We start from the raw sequence: 21,491 nt of genomic DNA on the forward strand, positions 1-21,491 counted from the left end.
TTTATATTTTCAGTGACTGTGGAAGCATGTGAGGACAAAGATAATAAAACAGCAACATAATCTTTAAGTAATCTTACAAAAAGGAAAACAAAATTGCATGTATTATCTTCACCACATCCCTACCTATCCAAATCCAAGAGGAAAAAGATGGCAGTCATTGAAATCCTACAGCACCATGGACAGTACCTACAGGCAGCACTTCATGATCCTTCAGGCGTTTTCCCTTTTTGTCACATGCCTTAAATGTTTTATACTGTATGAGTGAATGCTGAAGAATGGCTCCTACTCTGAATAATGTTATTACATTCAGCCTCAAAACAATGAATGGTGATATCATGAATAAACAAATGTTCCTTGACCTTTTTCCAATGAAGAAAGATATATGCTTTCATTTTTAAACACCAGAAAAACACACTATTACTAGAGTTTCTATGTATGTTACATAACCAACCATGTGGCATTTTTTAAAAATTTATATTAATATTTTGTAATCACAAACTATAGTGACTTGGACACATGCAATGGAGACAATAATTGTACATAAGTTGGACAAGGCTTTATTTGGCATTTCACAGTAGCCTACAATATATATTGTCATCTATAATCTTTATTATAAAAATACATTTTAGCTCAGCATAATGTTGACAATATTACACAAAGATACATTTTACTCACCTCTTTGAATATTACAGTAATCTCTTGTTGAATATAAGTTTGACATCCCCCCCCCCCATTTTTGTTATTTTAGTTGATTTGGTTTTTGTATCTAAGCATGTTTAAGTACAGACACCACTACTGATGAGTGTTGTAACACCGTCAGTTCACCCAGTTAAAGACAATAACAGGATGAAATCACAATCATGGTCTATCTAAGGACCACAGATGTCCTGAGATAACATAATATAGGCCTTTATAACAACATAATATAGAAACACCCACACAATCTTTTCATTTGCATGCTAAAAATCTAGAAATATCATGGCTGAGCAGACTGGGAGGGTCGTAAGACTTAATATGTGGCTACTTCTACTGGATTCACAAAAAATGCCCAACATGAGACAATAGATTTGACTTAATTGGGTGACTACTGAATAGCCAGAGCCTTTTTATTTGCTCTTTGAACTGAAATGCCTCCAGAAGTGACAGTCGGTTCTCTGTATAGATTATCTGACTGTTGGAATCCTTGAATATTTGAATGTCATTGGGGGAGGTCATCTGTGGCTTGAGGAGGGGGCTGGTCAACAGGGGTTCATACATGCCTCTGCAATGGAGCAAGTGGAGACTTGAATTAATATTGGTGGCCAAAGGGCCCTTTTTGAGGCCCCAGGGCCATCTGTACACCAGTTTAAATGGTAAAGTCCAATTTGAACACCCCCCCATATTGAGCTAAAATGGAAGAGCCTCTTTTGCAGTGTTTGCTGGGAAGAAGAAGTAGCTACAGTCGGGATAGGGACTTTGGAGAGAGCAGTCTGAAAAGGTAAGAGGAGCTGTGTTCTCCAATGGCCCAGGCCACTAATGGATGGATGGATGGGCCCATTGGAATGTTCATTGACCTAATGCATGCCTGTATATGGATTTTTACAAGTCTTGCATGGTGTCTGTATAGGGTGAGAATAGATATCATGGTTAGCATGAACAAGGAAATATGAAGGGAGCTGCTAGGGGGAGCTATACCAGGGAAGACAGCAGCTGGCTGAAAGTGATCCACTCCAAATGGGCTGTAGATGTTTTAAAATACTCACATTGGTTGGGAAAACACAGGAAGATGTTGAATTGTTGTGCTTTGACTTGTTAAAGATGGTCAGCAATTGTTCTGCCCTGATCCCTTGGCTGCTTGTCCAAGGGAAGTGGCCAATTTGACAGACAGGCAATGCTGTAGAAAAGAAAGAGAGGAAACATGATGGTCCCTGAAGAATTAAACACACTTAAATGTACTATAAGCTTGTAAATCATATATATTATTGTGTATTTATGTGATTTTTACAAGATAATTTTGACATATTAGCTTCTGTGAGTGAACTGATGGAGAGCTTTAAAGATGGCTGCTCCTTGGAGTGGTGAGTGCTATTGGGACGACTTACTTCCTGACTCATTCGACACTCTGCATCGTTTATCACTGTGCTGAAGCATATAAAATAAATAGTTTAAATAAAACTGCATGAAAAATAGTAACTAATAATAAGAGTTAGGGTTAGTATTGTGAACTTGGAGAAACCTTTAGGAGATCATTTTCCAGTCTTAACTAAGTGAGTGTGGAGTGTCAACACTCTGACATGAACTGTTTTTTCTAGTTAAGCATGGAGAATGGCACTAGTTAAGCACACAGTATGGACTAGTCTCAGATTAGTGTTAGCAGAGAGTCATCAGGACCCTTGTCTATGTTCTGATATGGACTAGTTAAGGCAGCACAGTTTTTTTTTATTTTTATTAGTTATCTATCTATCTATCTATCTATCTATCTATCTATCTATCTATCTATCTATCTATCTATCTATCTATCTATCTATCTATCTATCTATCTATATATATATATATAAAACATCTTTTGATTTTATGTGTCTGTCTTGTTGTAAATGGAGGGAAGTTATAGTATATTTAAGTGAGTAAAAGTTAATATAAATATAAATGATTAATATATAGTTAATATCAATTAACCTAATTATATTTGTTTACACAAGTTAAGGCATAAAGATGAATTGAAAGGGTTAAATACTCAAAAGTGATTATTATATTAATCAATAATCATTCATCTTTTGATTGTATTTGTGCATGTCTTGTTAGAAATGGAGGGAAGTTGTGTCATATTTAAATAAGTGAGTTATTCAATTAATATAATGAACCTAATCATATTTGTTTTACAATAGATAAGGGATAAAGATGAATTGAAAGGGTTAAATACTTCAAAGTGATCATCATATTAATCAATAATCATTCATCTTTTGATTTTATGTGTGTCTGTCCTGTTGGAAATGGAGGGAAGTTGTGTCATAAGTAAATGAGTTATTCAGTTAATATAAATGAACCTAATCATATTTGGTAAGATGAACTGAAAGGGTTAAATACTGAAAGAATAGAAAGGATGGAGAATGGAGGATGTAGCAGGTGCAACTTTGTTAGTCATATCCTAAAACCATCCAGCATTTAAAGAGTTAAATTTTAGGCCTCACATGGAGTCATCACAGTCAATGACACCCTTTCACTTTGTCACTGTCTGGTGTTTTTATCAGAAATCTGAAAATGTCAATTACTGCCCCCTCTGGATGGATCAGGAACAAGGGTCTGTGTTTCCAGTGGAAAAAATTTAAACGGTAAACATGCTCTTATTTAGAGTTGCATCCGCTTTTTTGCTTAATCCTCGAAGTACAATACCATCACAGTCAACAGTTTGACACTCCACAAATTTTAACCTCTAAAGGCAGCTGCACATCATAATTCTGCAGTGAAGTTTTCAGCTCTTTTCTCTCATAAACTACTACTAAATTTTGTCCCATACACTTGTAAATCCAGCAAGTGTAAATGTTAAAGTTTTCTGTTTGACTATAGTTTTTCAACTGAGTAGATGAATTTTGACAAAGCTTCATACTGCATCATGCAGTGTCCTTATTGTGACACTGCATGTCCTTTTTAACAAAAATTAACTTTTATATTTTTATAGTTCTCTTTACTACAGCCATACTTCTGTACAGTTATGCCATAATATTCTTTGGAAGTCATATTATTTAATGAGCCATAATGTACTTTGACATCAAAAACATTGATATCTTGTGGATATGTCACTGTTTAATTGCTCTAATTAGTAGGTCAGACATTTACTTGCACTGTCAACATCGTCACCTCAAAGGATGTTAGATTTTATAACTTACCGTTTATGTTTCTGCAGAATTGTTATGCCATAATATTCTTTTGAAAAGTCATATTCTTTAATGAGTCATAAAGTGACATAAAACATTGATTGAACCTTTAGAACTGATACTACGTCTTGCTTTCATAGCAGAGCTCAGATTGAATTTCTTGCCAACAAGAAAACTTACCAACATTTTCACTAATCCATCCCAAATTTTTTCCCAAAATATTGTGATATTTTGCTTCCATATTAGTGTGCGCTTTTTGAGTTTTAACAAAAATATTTTTTTATATTTTTATGACCATACTATTTAGCTTTTGTAGAATTATGACATAATATTCCTGTGAATATCATGTACTCTGAGATCTGATAACTTGTCACTGTTTAACTGCTTTAATTACAAGTCTCAGCAGTAACCCAGCTAACAAAATGCATTCTAATAACCTTTTGCTAACATTCTTAAGTTATGAAAACATTATTTCTGAATGTTCTCTGAAACGTCTTGTTTTTAAATTGAATTAAATTTTATTGAACGTTAAGGAAACATTTCATATTAACATTCTGCGAACATTATTGGAATGCTACTTTTGAATGTTCTCTAAATAATATTTAAAAAATGCTGAGCATCCATCTTAAATGTTTCAGGCAAAAAATTCCATGAACAATGTATAATTAATGGTTTTGTGCTAATATTTTAAAACATTATTATTAAAGACTATATAACTTTGAATGAACATTCTATTAAAAGGGACGTATCATAAAAATCTGACTTTTTCCATGTTTAATCCTTAACCTTGAGGCTTATTTGGGGTCCTAGTGACAGGGCTCTCAAGTTTTGAACTGAGTTCAGAGTGAGATTTCGGCGGCGACGGGGGTTTGGGTGGGGACGGGGGTCTGATATGAAAAATGACACATTCGTACAAATAAAAAAATATTTATTTAATTCAGCATTTTTGTGTGTATGTGAGTGAGTGAGTGAGTGAGTGAGTGTGAGAGATAGATAATGGTAATATAATCATACACATTATATTGTTGTTTTTCCTCAACATTGTAATGTGAAACAATATAAACATGGTAACCATATTCCGACTCTAGTGTACCTTATATGTACGTTACGTTCGGCACGATAACTGGCGCACTCTGCTTTACTAGTGTTTTTTCCCGCTCGCTGCTTGAGCCTATAATGCTTTTGTTCTTTAGACCTATATTTTTTGTTTACACATATTGTTTAATGTTTTAAACTGAATGAAAACCTTAAGATAAAACACAAACTTGTTGTGTATATTACCTAATCATAAGTTTTTTCAGAAATGGTGACGACAACTTGAATAAAAAATAAAAATAAAAAAACGTCTCTCATTTTCTCAAAATAATCGTAATTTAAAGCTGCTGTCCGCGATTTTTGGCCCTCTAGTGGTTAATAAACAGAACTGCATGCGTCTTGCGGAGGAACATTCTAGCCGGAGCTACTTTTCTCCGTGTATGTCTCATGGTATGTCTATGGCGAGTCACGAAGTTACATACTCTGCGGCGAGTCCTACCAGTCCGGTCTGAAATAGTCCGAATATAAACACTTATTATAAGTGTACCATAATGATTCAGGATAAGACAGAAACATGGTTTGGAAAATGGATTCATGTTGTATATTCTCATTATATATATTTTGTACATTTCTAACACAAAAAAGTTGCGGACTGCAGCTTTAAATACACGAATATTCATTTTTTTACTAGCCCAAATATTCGAATACAATATTTTGGAAAAATGCCCATCACTACTAGCCAGGCAAGTTCACGTAAAAGTACTCTGGACAAACTGTTAACTAACCTACAGCTGCCTGGACACAAATATTCCCCAGCAATTTGATGAGATGACTTACACTTCGGTAAATTTGGTTTTATATTTGCACATTCGGCCATCCGTATTCAATAGCCTTGTTAATCACACTACATTGGACATTCAGTGGACATTCACAAGTAAATATGCCATTAAAACAATACTTGCCTATTTTGATCGACTGTGAAAAATGTTGTAAGTTGACAATCATTGGGTCATGTCGCTGCTTAAAATTCACAAACATTAATTTTTTGCACATTTATTGGAAAGTCTGAATTTATCAGAAGTCTGAATGTATGAATATAAAACCAATTTTACCCAAGTATGGTTTACTGTACTCATAGGATATGGTCCCACATCGATCACGATCAGTCTGTAGCCAGATGTGAATCAATGTGACTGACAGATGTCCTCCTCTGTAGCTAACTACTTCAGCGAGCATCTGAATCAGTGCGCGAGCCCGTGAATCACAGAATGTGTCGTTGGAATCAGAACATAAATATTTTTGTGGCGGGAATATCTAAATCTTACCCGGATACAGTAATTCTATTTTCTGATTGGCTGTTCGGTAGCTATATTTTTTTTTATTAGATTAAATGGTGCGTGGCAGGGCCTTCTGAACTCTATGGGGAACTAGCTTGATTCCTCTAATAGCGGCGCAACTTGTGCGTTATCCTGGAGATTTCTCTGCGTGAGAAATACAAGGTTTGGCGTGTGAGCGTGTGAACGGGTTGAAATGCGTGAGACTTGAGAGCCCTGTAGTGTAGTTTTGACATGCCCTGACATTTGTTGTTTATACAACATCAGATGTTGTTTATAAACATATTAGGGGTGTGACGAGACGGGTATCTCACAAGACGAGACAGGTTCGAGATTAAGACAAGACGAGACAAGATTTTTACACACTATTTTTAAGAAATCCTCAATGGCGAAATACATATTCTGCAGGTGTATTTGAAATGTTTTAACTAATCATCTTATAATGAATGTGATTCAGTTCTACTTTCTGAGTATGAATTATCATATGCAGTAAAAGACAACAATACTCAAGTAATGTAAAAGGTTTTGCTACTAACTCAACTGACTGACTTCTCTTCTGTATGATTTCAGTCTCTTCAGACCTTACTGTACATGATTTATGAGCTTCTACAACTTTTGACCTCCTAACTGAACTACTTTCCACAAACTTATCAAATAAATGAAACAGTATAAATAAAAATGGTAACACTTTACGATAAGGTCTCATTTATTAACATTAATGTATTAACCAAAATCAACCAACAATGAGCAATATATTTGCTACAGTATTTATTAATCTTTGTTTACCGGTATGTTAGTTAATAAAAATAGTCATTCATTGTAAGTTGATGATAGTTCACAGTGCATTAACTAATGTTAACAAATGAAACCTTATTGTTTGTGCTTAATAAGATTAAGAGAAAACTGTTATTCATTTTTATAGTAACACTTTACAATGCAACCATAATCGCACTCTCAATATTCAAAGTGCAAATAAGACCAAATTTGTCTTTGATACAGAGCTAAGAGATGGTTACAACTACACTGCCCAGCCTAAAATAGCTTTCATATTGAGAGATATCTGTATTAATCAGGGAGCCGCTTTAAAAATGTGGTGTATTGAAATCGCGTTTTAATGCGCGCGCGCGTTTACTGTCACTTTCAGCGATCGCGCGAACTCTGTGAATATGGATCGGCGGCGACCGTTATCCAACTGAATTAAATGTTGTTTTTTTTTTATTAAAACACAAAGCAAAACGACAGTGGAGGCATAATGTAAACGTAGCGGTGGCATATTATTTCCTAATCATCCTAACACTCTGTCATGGCAACATCACGAGACTACTTATCTCGTCACACCCCTAAAACATATTAATGACAAAAGTCTCATTACACTGTATTCAACATTACACTGTATTACACTGTATGCTACAATAATATGTGAGCAACAAGTATGTACATGTTTGTATTTTTAAGAGAAATATGTATATGTGTGGTTTTTGAAAAAAACAAAACAAAACAAAAAAATAAACAATATAAGTCACTGAAATAAGGCCTCAAAAAACACATACAAAATATTTCTTCACAAGACTTTTGGGAACTGTATATTTTAGCCTAGAGTTTTTGCTTCAAAGTGATGTTAAAATCATTCTGCCTACTCAGACACATAAAGCAATGTATTGATTTTAAATTTCTTAGACACTTTTTGTTTAGGGAGCCCATATGCGAAGAGGCGTGAATCTTCACGAATAATACTGTGATCCACACCTGAGGAGATTAAGACCCTGCCCCTAATGAGCCGCATAATGAGCCATTAGGTCAGAAATATGATTGAGTCAACTAAGATTGAATGCAATGACAAAAGAAATATATCAATTTTTGATTGTTGTTTATTTAAAATATGGTTAACTATATAAATGAGAGTCAAAGACACATTTTGAGTACATAGTTATACCTGGAAATAAATCATGTTCAAAGATATATGTGAACATCACTTACCTGGCATTTGGTGTTTCTGCACATGAGGAAAAAAAAAAGGAACACTTTCCTTTTTCCAATCAGTGATCTCAGTATCATATGCATGCAGTTCAATGTGTGCCAATATCTGGTCATTATGATCCTCAAATCTGTGAGGAAAAAAAACCCATCCTGATAACAGTATAATTGCATTTATTTGATAAAAAATACAGAAAAAAACAGCAATACTGAAATATTTTTACAAATTAAATTAATGGTTTTCTATGTCAATATAATTTAAAATATAATTTATTTCAGTGATGCAAAGATTTCATCATTCCTTGCAAACGAAAGCTTCATTGATGTGGCACTATCTGTCCAAAACAGGCCAAATAAATATTGTCTAAACATTCATATTGCTATGACATTTTATGAATCATTCACACAGAGACACAGAACATGCAGGATTCATATTTAAACAGTCGTTCTGCGGCTTAATATTGATTAAAGAATTCAAGAATTTAGGAATAAAAAAACTTGCCATTCACAATCCTTGGCTTGATCAAGTTGATCTCAAGTTGATCGTCGAAATGAAAGTGAAACCAGTCATGCTCTTCCTCTGATGTAAATCCTTTTAGATTATACATGAAACTGACTAAGCTTGATGCGTTGAACTCTCTGTTGCATGTATCGCCTCAGAATTTGCATTTGAATAGAGCGTGCGCTATGGACGTGGCCGCATTTGTGGATAATGAGCTGACTCACAAACGACTGACATCTCTCTCTTTTCAAACAGATTACATAAACAGAGAATATTTGTTTATCGGAGAAAAACCGAGGTGGTATTGCAGGCGTGACAGCCGACTCGAGGGTGTTAGGTGCTATACTCGGGTCCCTGGTGCATCTACCAATCGAGAAAACATGAAAAAGGACAACCCAGTAACTTTGTTTTGGTAAGCCTTTCTCTGCAAGCATGTGAAAAAAACGAGACGCTCAGATTTCGCTCCCCTGTCCTGCAGAGACCTGTACTTGTTGGCCGGGAGCAGCAGCTCATTTGCATTTAAAGGGACAAACACAAAAACTGTATGTTTTTGTTCACACTCAAATAGGGGCAAATTTGACAAGCTATAATAAATGATCTGTGGGGTATTTTTAGCTGAAACTTCAGACACATTCTGGGGACACCAGAGACGTATATTACATCTTATGAAAAGGCATAATAGGTCCCCTTTAACATTACTGGAAGAACATTGTTCATAACTTTGAGAGAACCTTGCCAGAACGTTAGCTAAAGTGTTCCTTGTTAGAATTTGTGAAATTGAATATTATATTTACAAAAACATGTCATTCTCACTGATACTATCAAGATTATCACTAGTCAATCTTGCAATTCCAACTAATAACTGACCTGAAACTTGTATGCCTTTACCCCTCTGTTCTGCTGCAGGTACTTGGAAGGAAAAAACAAGATTTTTGAGTCATCCTGAAACCTGAAACCTCCATTTGAGTCATCCTGAAACCTAAAAGTTAATTTTCCTGTCTTAACTGGATAGAGGTGACACTCATTCTCTGATAAACAATGTGACCTTTTCCTCCAATCATACAATGCATATTAATTTCTTAGCTATTTAATGTAATCTGCCGGCACTCTGTTTACAAAATGATCCCACACAAAGCCCAGTTGACAGTCACAACACACATCTGTCATGAACTTGACTCTTTTACAGCTGTTCAGTGGCAGCTGACATGCACAGTTGCCTGACAGCCTCTCCTTTCAGCGTTTATTCATTCTTTGTCTATGCTTTAGTGGGGTTTTTCTCACTTAACCAGATAAGCCACAACAGGATATACCTTCTTCCTAAATTTTTACACACACAGCCTCATTCATGGAACACGATCTGAATGAATAAAACTTTCTTATGTAATTGCTGCATTCAATTAAATGTAAGAATTGTTTTATAATCTACTGTATGCAGAAATTCATGACTGAGGCCTATTAACTGTTTTTCCACATACACATAGTATACTTTTTGACTCATGCAATAGTATTAGAATAGTCAATGTCGGAATTTCCAATTTGTGTGTGTGTTCTTCAGAAAAAGGCGGAAAAGCTGCATGCTTTTCTTTTTTTTTCTTTTTTTTCTTTTTTTCCCTCTTCTAAACCAAACAGCATTGCTTTGGTATGAGTCACTTCCACACCTACATGCCCTTTTTTGACAAAGAGGGAGGGGCTGTTTCTCAGACCGGACAGTGAAATGGTGGCTGCTTGTACAAAAACAGCAGCAGCACCATTAGGAACTGAACAGCTGCAGACGCATTTAAAGGTAAGATTTGTAGCTTAGAACATTCTCCTGCTTAAATATGTATCATGTGACATGTGTATGGAATAATATTGCTGCTTCATGTACCGAATGTGTTTAGCTGTTCATCTAACCTCCCTCTGAAGCTAATTATGTTAGCCTGTTTACAAGCCATACTGCCATTCATTCAGTCTAGATATCTATTTTAGTGACTGACAAAGATATTCTGCATGTTATACAAGAAAGTCTGTTTCATTTAAAAAATCTTTTCGTTTATAGCAGGGATGGGCAACTCCAGTCCTGGAGGGCCAGTGTCCTGCAGAGTTTATCTCCATCCCTGATAAAAACGCACTTGCCTATAACTTTCTACTAATCCTACAGACCTTGATTAGCTGGTTCAGGTGTGTTTGATTAGGGTTGAAGCTAAACTCTGCTGGGCATGTGGCCCTCCAGGACTGAAGTTGCCCATCCCTGGATTATAGTAAGAAAACATGAATAAAATCACAAACATGACATCATTCATTATGCCATGTGGTTTGATGAGTATGTCAAGCTCAACATGCTTATCAACTGTATTGCAGCAACCTTTTATGGTCATGGAAAGACAAATATAGCTTTATTTCAAAACCTACTGTTTAGATAAACAGTTGCCTTTTAATGTAGAACTTAACAGTCATTGAACCTCACAAGAGATCAGTTTGGGATGCTCTTCATAGGCAGCAACTCAAATAAAAGCATAAGAAACTCTAATCAAAATTGATTCCAGTAGAGATTGATGTTAGTATGTTGCTAATCTTCCAGCCTAATGCATTTTTGCATTGAACTATTTGATAGTTTTCAGTATTGAATGAAATGAAAGGTTAAATTTAAATTTAAAATATAAATTTATACTCAAACAGAAAGGAATTCCACAAAGCATCTCTCTGTTTTGGCACTTCAAGTTCAGTTTCAAAATAGAGAAATGTGTTGTGGAATTGCACTCTGTAAAGTATACACACAACGTTGAAGGTTTTCAAGCAAAGTAGTTGCACTATTTTTTGCCAAAAAAGTTGGCGTGCCAACGCAATCCAATAAAAGTGCCGATAGGAGTGGAGAGTTCTGCGTTAATGCACACATTAAAGAACACAGACACAGTCGGATCATTTAAATAATGACAACTCAGTCAATCAAGAGCAACGCAAATGCACGTAGGGTCGCAAAAAAGCAGAGCCAATGATAATCAGGTGCGTGTGATCTAACAACTTAGGTGCAAAGGGGCTTAAGACATGCCACAAATACCAGTAAATTGACTAGTGCAAGCCTTAGTAAATCTCATTGCATTATTTATTTAAAGTATTAGTTCACTTTCAAATGAAAATTGCCCCACGATTTACTCACCCTCTAGCCATCCTAGGTGTATATGACTTTCTTCTTACTGATGATCACAATCGGAGTTATATTAATAAATATCCTGACGCATCCGATGTGAAGTGATGCATTTGTGTTCGAAAAAATTCCTATTTAAGTTATTAAGTAAAATATCTAGCTTCTGCCTGACCGCCTTCCGTATTCAACTTACGAAGAAAGTGTAATGCCCCTCGCAGGTCAAAAAGCTTACACTACGTCCAATGCCTTCTGTATTCAACTTACGGAAAAAGCGTAATTGATGCATCATCAGTTATGCTTTTTATGTATGTTGAATACAGAAGGCGGTCTGGTGGAAGCTAGATATTACTTTATAACTTGTTAAATATGGATATGTTTCTTTCACAAACATATCACTTCACTTTAGAAGGCCTCCCCAGGAGCCGTGTGGATTACGTTTATGATGGATGGATGCACTTTTTTGAGCTTCAAACTCGTTGGTTCTGTTCACTGCCATTATAAATCTTGGATGCGTCAGGATATTTATTAATATAACTCTGATTATGTTCATCAGAAAGAAGAAAGTCATATACACCTGTGGCTTGAGGGTGAGGAAAGATTGGGCTAATTTTCATTTTAAAGTGAATTAATCCTTTAAATAATCTCCTCACATAAATATTGCATGTAAAAGGCAAACTCCTACAAATGCACATGCAATAAGGTCAGCTGCAAAAATAACTGTCCACACCTTTTCGTCGCTAATTCTTTAGTAAGTCCTTAAAGTTTTTTTGTTTTGTTTTTTACAGCAAAGAAGGGTTTGCGTTGGCGCAAGCTGTTATTAAATCTGAATTTAAATCTGTATTCAAGGATGCATGCCAGTCTTAAACTTCAATGTTTTTCAGGACAGAAATACTGACATTTTTATACTGTTCTGTTTTTATTAAAAACATGTTTCCCTTTCATTTCAGAATCAGAAAAGATTGAAAGACTCGAAGAGCCAAAGTCCAAGATTCAGACCCATCAATGGCAGAAAAACAGCAGATCAAAGCGACTGCGGTCAAAGTGCTGTGCTATGTGGAGAAAGTGTCCTCCTTCGCCTCCTCCATAGATCCTCTCTTTGGGATTGTGACTTCGGTGATCGGGGTCGTCAAGAAAGGCCTAGTGGATGAGGAGGACCATGAGATGCACAAAGACTTCAAGGAGATCCACGAAAAGCTGGAAAGCATCTCAGAGAAGAACAAGAATGTGCTCCAACAGATCCGCATGAACGAGATCAACCAGAATTATGGCAAACACAAGGAGGCCATCAAGCATCAGTACGCTGCTTTCAACACCATGGTGGAAAGAGTAAAACTGGACCCTGAGAACTCAGATCGCCACATGCAGGAGTTTGTGAAGATCTACAGAGAAGACCAGAACGACAAGAACTTAGATGTGTTTTATCGTGGTGTGATGGGCACCCCTACTGCTTTCAGTTCAATGTCCATCCTACAAGTGTACCTGGATAAATGTGATAGGAACAAAAAGAATATGGAGGCCTGCTGCTCTCACTTGGCCCACCTGTTTTACATCGGTCTTATGACGCTGATGGCCTACGTCTCTGTCACTGAAGGTGACGAGGATAAAGTGAGAGACAAATGGGGCCAGAGGGTCATTGAGATTCAAACCAAGATGCAAGAAGCTCTGGACCAATGCACTGAGGAAAACTGAAGATGCACTGAACAACTGCTGAGACAAATCCATTTCATATGCTGAAAGTTTTAATGTCATAAGCAATCTTGAATCAGGAATTTCAATAAATCTTGTGGGGTGAAAAATGGGACATTCTTTCTCTGCTTACCTATAGACTTTTCAATGCAGTACTAAAGTAGTGCAATGCATTTATATCACAGCTAAAAATGTTTTTTAAAGAATATTATGCATGTTTTGGTCATTATTGTGACTGAGTTTATTGTAAAAAAAAAAAAAATTCCAATGATGTGAATCTTTGAGTTGCACATTATTATGAACCATTATATAATTATTTGCTTATGTTGTATGATTCTTTGCACAATAAAGGTATTTTTCCACTCATATTATGGCAGTTTGTCTTTGTATTTGTCATGTTATAAGACCAAATGTGATTTCTGCAAAGTCAATTCATGATGTGATCACTCAGGACTATGACTGCAGAATGCAGGTGAATGGAAATTGCTTTGATTTGCATTAAATGCAAAATTGTCAAAGTTTCAGAAGCAGATTGCTGTGGTTGATCAGTCTAATGTAAAAAAAAAAAAAAAAAAAATGTTTAAAGGAATATTCATGTTAAGTTTAATCTTCTTTCTTCCTTTTTGGGTTATAAAGGGGCACTTATAATGGAAGTGAAGACATTTATGTACTCACTGTTGCAAAAGTATAGCCACAAGACTTAAAAATATGCATGTTAACATGATTTAGTGAGAAAAATCGTATTATGTGTAGAGTTTAGTGCAGTCAAATCGATTAATCACATCTAATATAAAGTTTGGTTTAAACTTTATTTTACAGTGCCGTAGTTATATTGTACTTACTCAAATAAGTACTGAGTACTGTTAAGTATAACTACATGTACTTACTATAGAGTTACAGTTAGGGTTTGTTACTTGTAATTATGCATATTTTACTGTTATTACGACAGTAAGTACAAGTAGTAACATGTAACTACGGCACTGTAAAATAAAGTTTGTAAATATATGTGTGTGTGTGTGTGTGTGTGTGTGTGTATACACACACACACACACACACACACACACACACACACACACACACACACACACACACACACTCATATATATTTACAAACTTATGTTAGATTTGTCAATTTGACTGCACTAAACTACACAAAATAAGATTATAATCTGTAAAACATTATTAAGAGATTGTATCCAATTTTACAACTTAGTTGCCATGAAAATATAACTACAAATTATGATTTCAGCAGCTTTACTTTGCACTTGCAGTTTTTACACTTTTTGTGGCCTCTGAAAAATACATTTGTTTGAGCCTTTTTGGCTTTATTCTCATGTGCGGAACAAAATTATTCTTGCACTAATCAACATCATGCCACACATGCTTATTGAGCTTAACTTTTAACACTGAGATTGTGATCTGTTTCCTTCTTCAGGGGAACTATAAGATAAGAAAATCTTCCTCCACACGCAATGGCAGACAATGAGATCTTCGACGACCCAGAGAAGCTGAAGAGGGGTCTTGTGAAGGTTCTAGAGTGTGTGGCCACCATCTCGTCAGCAGCAGCGGTAGTCAATCCCATCTTCGGCGTGGCGGGCTCTCTCATCCGGGTGGTGCTGCACCATGTGGACGATGAAGACATGCAGAAACTCAGGCGCGAGTTTGGCAGCGTGAATCGAGCCCTAGATGAAATCTCCCAGCAGAACCGTCAAGCATTGCTGCAAATCAAGAAGGAAACGTTGGACAAACAGTACCACGAGGTGGAGGAAAACATTTGCAATCAGTTCCGCAAATTCATGGAGATCGTGGAGGCCAAGCCGGAGCAAGTGCAACGCAAGAAGGAAGATTTTGTCTATAGAGTTTCTTGAATGACAAAGATGACCAGAACATGTACACGCTTTACGAAGGCGTGATTGGAAAGCGCAAACTCTTCAGCAAGCCCGTCCTAGCTGTCTACATGAAGCATGGAGAACCTCTGCACCCGACTGGCCTACCTGTTCTGCATCGGTTTCATCGCTCTGATGGGCTACTACGGCATCAGAGGGGATGACTTGGAATCTCGGAACGAGGAGTGGGAAGAGAACATGAAGAATGTGCAGGAGAAAATGCAGGAGGTGCTGAGGAGATGCAAGTGATCGTGAAACCTTTCTGCACAACCAACGCTCTTTATTGACTCGTGCTTTGCCTTTTCCTCTAATAGACATCATTGACCTGCAGCATCTAATGCAGCATTATCCTCCTGATGAGCGCAGGTCATGCTGACGGTTACACAGTGATGCCATCTTAATCTGCTTCTTGTTTCTGTTTTTTTTTTAATATATATATATATATCACAATATCACATTTCTTCATGCCTTTCCTCAATTTAACACTACATGACAAACATAATTCACACTAATCTACACAATGCTGACTGTGGTTATATAAATATTATTAAAGTTCAAAAGCATTCATAAGCAGTGTCACCTTGAAAATTGTGTTTAAAAGCTTCAACATTACATGAATATAAAGATCTAACTTCACAAATAGTGCAAAATAAAGAGCATACAAGTTTCTGTCTGCATACTAAGATAAAAAATTCTGTCAATGAAATTTTCATATTTATGCTCTCTTTTTTTTGTTGCCATACTTAAATCTGTTTAGTAGCAGATTCAGTGTCATTTTTAGTGCCATTAGAACATTATCAGAGCATATATTTTAATATGAGAAGAGATATCTAAACTGAAGGGTTTTTTGCATTCCTTTGCCCTTTTTATTTTGGATAAATGAAAATATTATACTTGATGTGTTTGATATACTGTGACGCAATGTACAGTGCTGCACGTTTGGTCTGACACGACTGAAGTTCATCTTAATAATCACGTTTGCTTCAGATGTATTTATCCAAAAAGCACTGGCATATATATATATATATAAATACTCCTATAAATTTTGTGTTTCATGTTCTTTTTGAATGTCTCAAGGATTGGAACATGTTACCTTCATAATCATTATTAAAATACATTTTCTTGTAATTCAGTCTTTGGGATGCTGTTGCACTCGTACGATTGTACAATATTGTTACATTTTTCAATAAAGATACAAGGAAATATTCCAAGTTGTTTTGACTCAGAGACGCTCAAATTCATAAATATAATATATATTAATTATTATTTATTTATTAATTTATATTTGGAAGCTGGGAACCCATGTTTGATGCTATTATGCTGATCTTCAGCCACTAGATGGCGGTAAAAGACCACAACCTGAGCTCATTTAGACTTAAAGATATGAATACTAGCATACTGTTTATAGAATCTACACGTTTTTAATGCATATATAAAAAGCATACAATTGAATGCAACTGTAAACATTTCAAATTGTAGCACGTTTGCGTTTCAACACACATTATCTCACCATGTTGTTAGTATAAATTAATCTAGTTATTTTGCATTTTTACATGTATTTCGTTCAAATTGTAAATATATAAATAAATGTACTGTACATATTAGTATATATGCGTTAAATGCAGCAGACAGGAAATAGTTTTCCTTTTCAAACTTTTAAAAACCCTCCTAACTTGGGCTCAGGTAAAACATCTACTATACTAAATTAAAAATTGTATGTTGCTGGGAAAAAAAATATTGAATCCGAAGACACTTTTTAATGATCGCAATGTAGTTGCTTTTTGCGTACATAATGGTGTAGTTACAACATCTACCAGCAGCTGGACCTTGCTAACTAGCCAAATCTTGATCCCTTGTTCTACTTCAGTGAATGGTGATCATGTTAGAATAAACTAATCTAATCTAGTACAGGCAACAATGGTTATGACACAAAAGTTCTCTTTGAAATGTTCAGTTCAGAGGAAATTACTTTCTCCTTATTTTCCTTTTAAACAATCCTATTTCATTTAATAGTAGCCTATAAAAATTAAAAAGATTAACTTTACCCCGTGTGACATCACAGAAGACAGATCTTTAGTCTTGGTCCGCATCATCTCACGTCATCAGCCAGAAACAAAGCAAAGACTCTTGCGTCAAATCATATGGACACGTGATTCTGAAAGAAAGAAAGAAAGAAAGAAAGAAAGAAAGAAAGAAAGAAAGAAAGAAAGAAAGAAAGAAAGAAAGAAAGAAAGAAAGAAAGAAAGAAAGAAAGAAAGAAAGAAAGAAAGAAGTGTATGATATTTAGTTATGATACACAAAACAAAATAAAACTGTCAAAATGTAAAAGGAAACAGCAATGGTTAGCATTTTACTAGGGAAAAAGGAAACTGCAATCAATCAATCAATCAATCAATCAATCAATCAATCAATCAATCAATCAATCAATCAATCAATCAATCAATCAATCAATCAATCAATCAATCAATCAATCGTGCAGCTATGCCAGTCTGACATTCATCAAAAACATGCTTGTGTATCTGTTTGTTTTTATTGTGTTGTTTACCCATCAACGTTTTTTGTTCGGGGGACATTATCACAAAAATACAAGAGACTTTAAAGCTTTTGAAAAAAAAAGTGGAATAAAGAAGAAAAAAGCTTTAGATTAACTTTAGACTCAAAACTTTATCTGAAATACAGCCTTATGACATCTTCCCCATGTGACAATCTCTGGTCTCCCTGTAATAGGCCTATAATCAGAATCACCATGTAATAAAACGAGCTTATAAAATAAAATTATTACCGACGTACCAAACACTATAAGCTATAAGGCTGAAAATCATTCAAAAGCAAACATCTTCTCTGTTGGGTAAATAGTCTACGTGACCTTAATGTTATAAAGCGACAATAATAATGTTTGTGTGCAAAAACAAAACAAAAAAGAATGACTTTTTCGGACACTCTCCATCAGTGTCGACTCCAGTTTGAACACCGTTACTGACAATCTTCATTTTGGCTGCGTGAGATTCTCCAGCTTTGTTGTTGTTGAGCAACTGAAGTCAGAGATGATAAAGCTCTGCCCTCTACTGGAAAGCGGTCGAGAGCAGCAGCTCATTTGCATTTAAAGGGACACACACAAAAACGGCATGTTTTTGCTCACGCACAAATGGGGCAAATTCGACAAGCTACAATAAATTATCTGTGGGGTATTTTGAGCTGAAACTTCACAGACACATTCTGGGGACACCAGAGACTTATTTTACATCTTGTTAAAGGGGCATTATAGGTCACCTTTAAGCAATAAATAAGAAAGTGTTCTTAGCTATGAAAGAACAACCTCTGATTAATTAAAATGTTTGCAACCATTTTATTTTACATTATGCAACACTGTGTAAAGAAATTTTGTATCTGGCTTAGTAAAAGAAAGAAAGGCGTCTTTTTGTAATTGCTTTTTGTTTGTTTTTAGAAATGTCCAGTCCACTTGAGAGGGTTGTAGCCCAGAAGAAGGAGGCAATTGAAGCAGTAATGGAGATGTTTGAGAGGGGAGCCGAGGTGACGGCAAGCGCTGTTGGAAAGCTGCGTCAGGCTGAAGGAGCTGCTCTGCCTGGGAATAATTGCTCTGCTGGGATATTGTTTCCTTACTCTGGGCGAAGAGGCTGAGCAGGAGAAGATTCAATATTGGAGTGTGAAAATCCAAGAAATTGAGATAAAAATGAAGGAAACGATAGAGAAATGAGTGCATTCATTTCCAGAGCAAGCTGAACTGGACATCAAGAGGCTTGTGAAGGAGAGAGAGGATGGGAACCTCCAGGAAATGGCCAAGGAACTGCTGGACTTCCTGGTGAAGAAGTACGACTGGGTGAGCTGGTCCATCTGCTCCACCGAGTCGTTAGTAACTTGGGCAAAATTAGAAACTTGAGAGCTGGACAAAACTTTCAGTGTGTGGCCGGACAGAGTTATTTTGAAGTGTCTCAAGGAAATGACCTAAACCTGGTGGTCTCGTTCTGCAGCGCCCCTCAGCCTGTGCCCAATGAGAGCATAAAACAGATGATGGAAGGTCCTGCCAGGAAGGGAGATGCCAAAGCTGTCGTGGAGCTTCTGGAGGAACAGTTAGCTGGGTTTCTGTTCATGCCGTCAGTCGTCACAAGGAGAGCTTTGCTGTGTCCAGTTTTCCTGAAGAATGTCACTACTGGGACAAACACAAGAACGTGAATGTCTGTGTGCATGCAGAGAACATTTAGACATAAACATATATATACATTTTAAATGCAAGATATACTTCAACTGTATTCCTGATCTACTGTATCTGATATACTGCCATATTTAGGCTGGCTATTTGAGATCTATATTTGCCATGTTTGCACATCATAATGTCATAATATAACGAAATAGGCAGAGAACATGTTAAATGTTGTGATGTTATATAAACCAATGCTTTGTAGTAATAAAAACTGAAGCAATGAGACTGGATGGTATACTGGAATTATAGTGTCTGTCTATTTATACCTGGTTGTCTCTGCTTTTGTCATGGTTTCTTCATTCATGTTCCCGAGTCTCTGTTTTGGTTTTCTTTGTGTTTTGTTCCTGTCATTGTTTTGTTTGGACTGTCTCCCTGGATTTTTGACTATTGACTGGCTCATGGATTACGTTTCTGGATTTCCCTAATAAATACCTGCATTTGGACCTACCCTGTTTGTCTTCGTGTGTGCCGTGACAGAAGAAACCAACATTTTAGGATCCAGCAGGATGGGGATTTGGATCACTCCTCCAGCCACGGTGAGGGAGAGGATGGCTCTTGTTCGGGCATGGCTGGCTCTGCGACAGGAGGGGAGAGAGATAGGGTGTTTTGCCCAGTTTTTCTGGACATTTTCAAGAGGGCTGCGCTATAATGATGAGGCGCAAAAAGGGATTTTCAATGGGTGCCTCGATGACCCGCCACCTCAGTGCGAGTTGGAGGGGCTCCAGACCCTGGATTTTTGGGGCTTTGTCGGCTATCTCTCCCACAAGAGTCGTTTGGCAACACATGTTCAGCCAGAGTCCGCTCCAGCCTGTGAGGTCGTTCCAGAGTCCTCAGAGGAGGTGGGCACAGGTTCACCGCCTAACTCACGGAGAAGGAAGAGGAGGAGGAGAAAGGCTTCGGTCAGTTCTCAAGGCCTGGAGGTCTTCCTGGAGCCCGCTCCAGTCAGTGAGTCCACTCCAGAGCCCGCTCCAGCCAGTGAGTCCGCTCCAGAGCCCGCTCCAGCCAGTGAGTCCGCTCCAGAGCCCGCTCCAGCCAGTGAGTCCGCTCCAGAGCCCGCTCCAGCCAGTGAGTCCGCTCCAGAGCCCGTTCCAGCCAGTGAGTCCGCTCCAGAGCCCGTTCCAGCCAGTGAGTCCGCTCCAGAGCCCGTTCCAGCCAGTGAGTCCGCTCCAGAGCCCGCTCCAGCCAGTGAGTCCGCTCCAGAGCCCGCTCCAGCCAGTGAGTCCGCTCCAGAGCCCGCTCCAGCCAGTGAGTCCGCTCCAGAGCCCGCTCCAGCCAGTGAGTCCGCTCCAGAGCCCGCTCCAGCCAGTGAGTCCGCTCCAGAGCCCGCTCCAGCCAGTGAGTCCGCTCCAGCCAGTGAGTCCGCTCCAGAGCCCGCTCCAGCCAGTGAGTCCGCTCCAGAGCCCGCTCCAGCCAGTGAGTCCGCTCCAGAGCCCGCTCCAGCCAGTGAGTCCGCTCCAGAGCCCGCTCCAGCCAGTGAGTCCGCTCCAGAGCCCGCTCCAACCAGTGAGCCCGTTCCAGAGCCCGCTCCAGTCAGTAAGTCCGCTCCAGCCAGTGAGTCCATTTTGGGTGAGCCACCGCCTCACCCTCATAAGCGAAGGAGAATGAGGAAAAGGGCTTCCTCCATCCTACAAGGCCTGGAGACCACTCTAGAGGTTGTTCGTGGGTTCTCCAATCGCCTTGCCCTGCCAGCGCCACCGAAGCGCCTTACCGTGCCGGCGCCACCGAAGCAGCCCGAGCCCGCTGCCGCCACCGAAGCAGCCCGAGCCCGCTGCCGTCCCCGAGCAGCCCGAGCCCGCTGCCTTCACCGAGCAGCCCGAGCCCGCTGCCTTCACCGAGCTGCCCGCTCTGCCTGGTCCGGCCACGGAGGCCGTCACCGAGCT

At 37.9% G+C, this 21,491-nt stretch overlaps 1 long non-coding RNA gene and 1 pseudogene across 2 annotated transcripts in view; one reads left to right on the plus strand and one right to left on the minus strand.

Annotated features, from left to right (window-relative positions):
• Positions 1-550: 550 nt before the first annotated feature.
• Positions 551-21,491, minus strand: part of LOC137037047 (uncharacterized) — a 39,620-nt gene continuing 18,679 nt past the window's right edge. Inside the window, exons 2-4 of one of the 2 annotated variants that reach the window (XR_010897228.1) lie at positions 17,438-17,547; positions 1,743-8,325; positions 551-1,261 (exon numbers count right to left, since the gene is read on the minus strand). This is a non-coding gene — a long non-coding RNA (uncharacterized lncRNA). Of the gene's footprint in view, positions 1,262-1,471; positions 1,599-1,742; positions 8,326-17,437; positions 17,548-21,491 lie in introns of those variants that run through there. The other variant, XR_010897226.1, reaches the window with a different exon arrangement.
• On the plus strand, positions 8,325-20,251 carry LOC137036937 (protein rapunzel-like; annotated as a pseudogene).

Source organism: Chanodichthys erythropterus, chromosome 2 (assembly GCF_024489055.1).
Source record: "Chanodichthys erythropterus isolate Z2021 chromosome 2, ASM2448905v1, whole genome shotgun sequence".
Taxonomy (NCBI): domain Eukaryota; kingdom Metazoa; phylum Chordata; class Actinopteri; order Cypriniformes; family Xenocyprididae; genus Chanodichthys; species Chanodichthys erythropterus.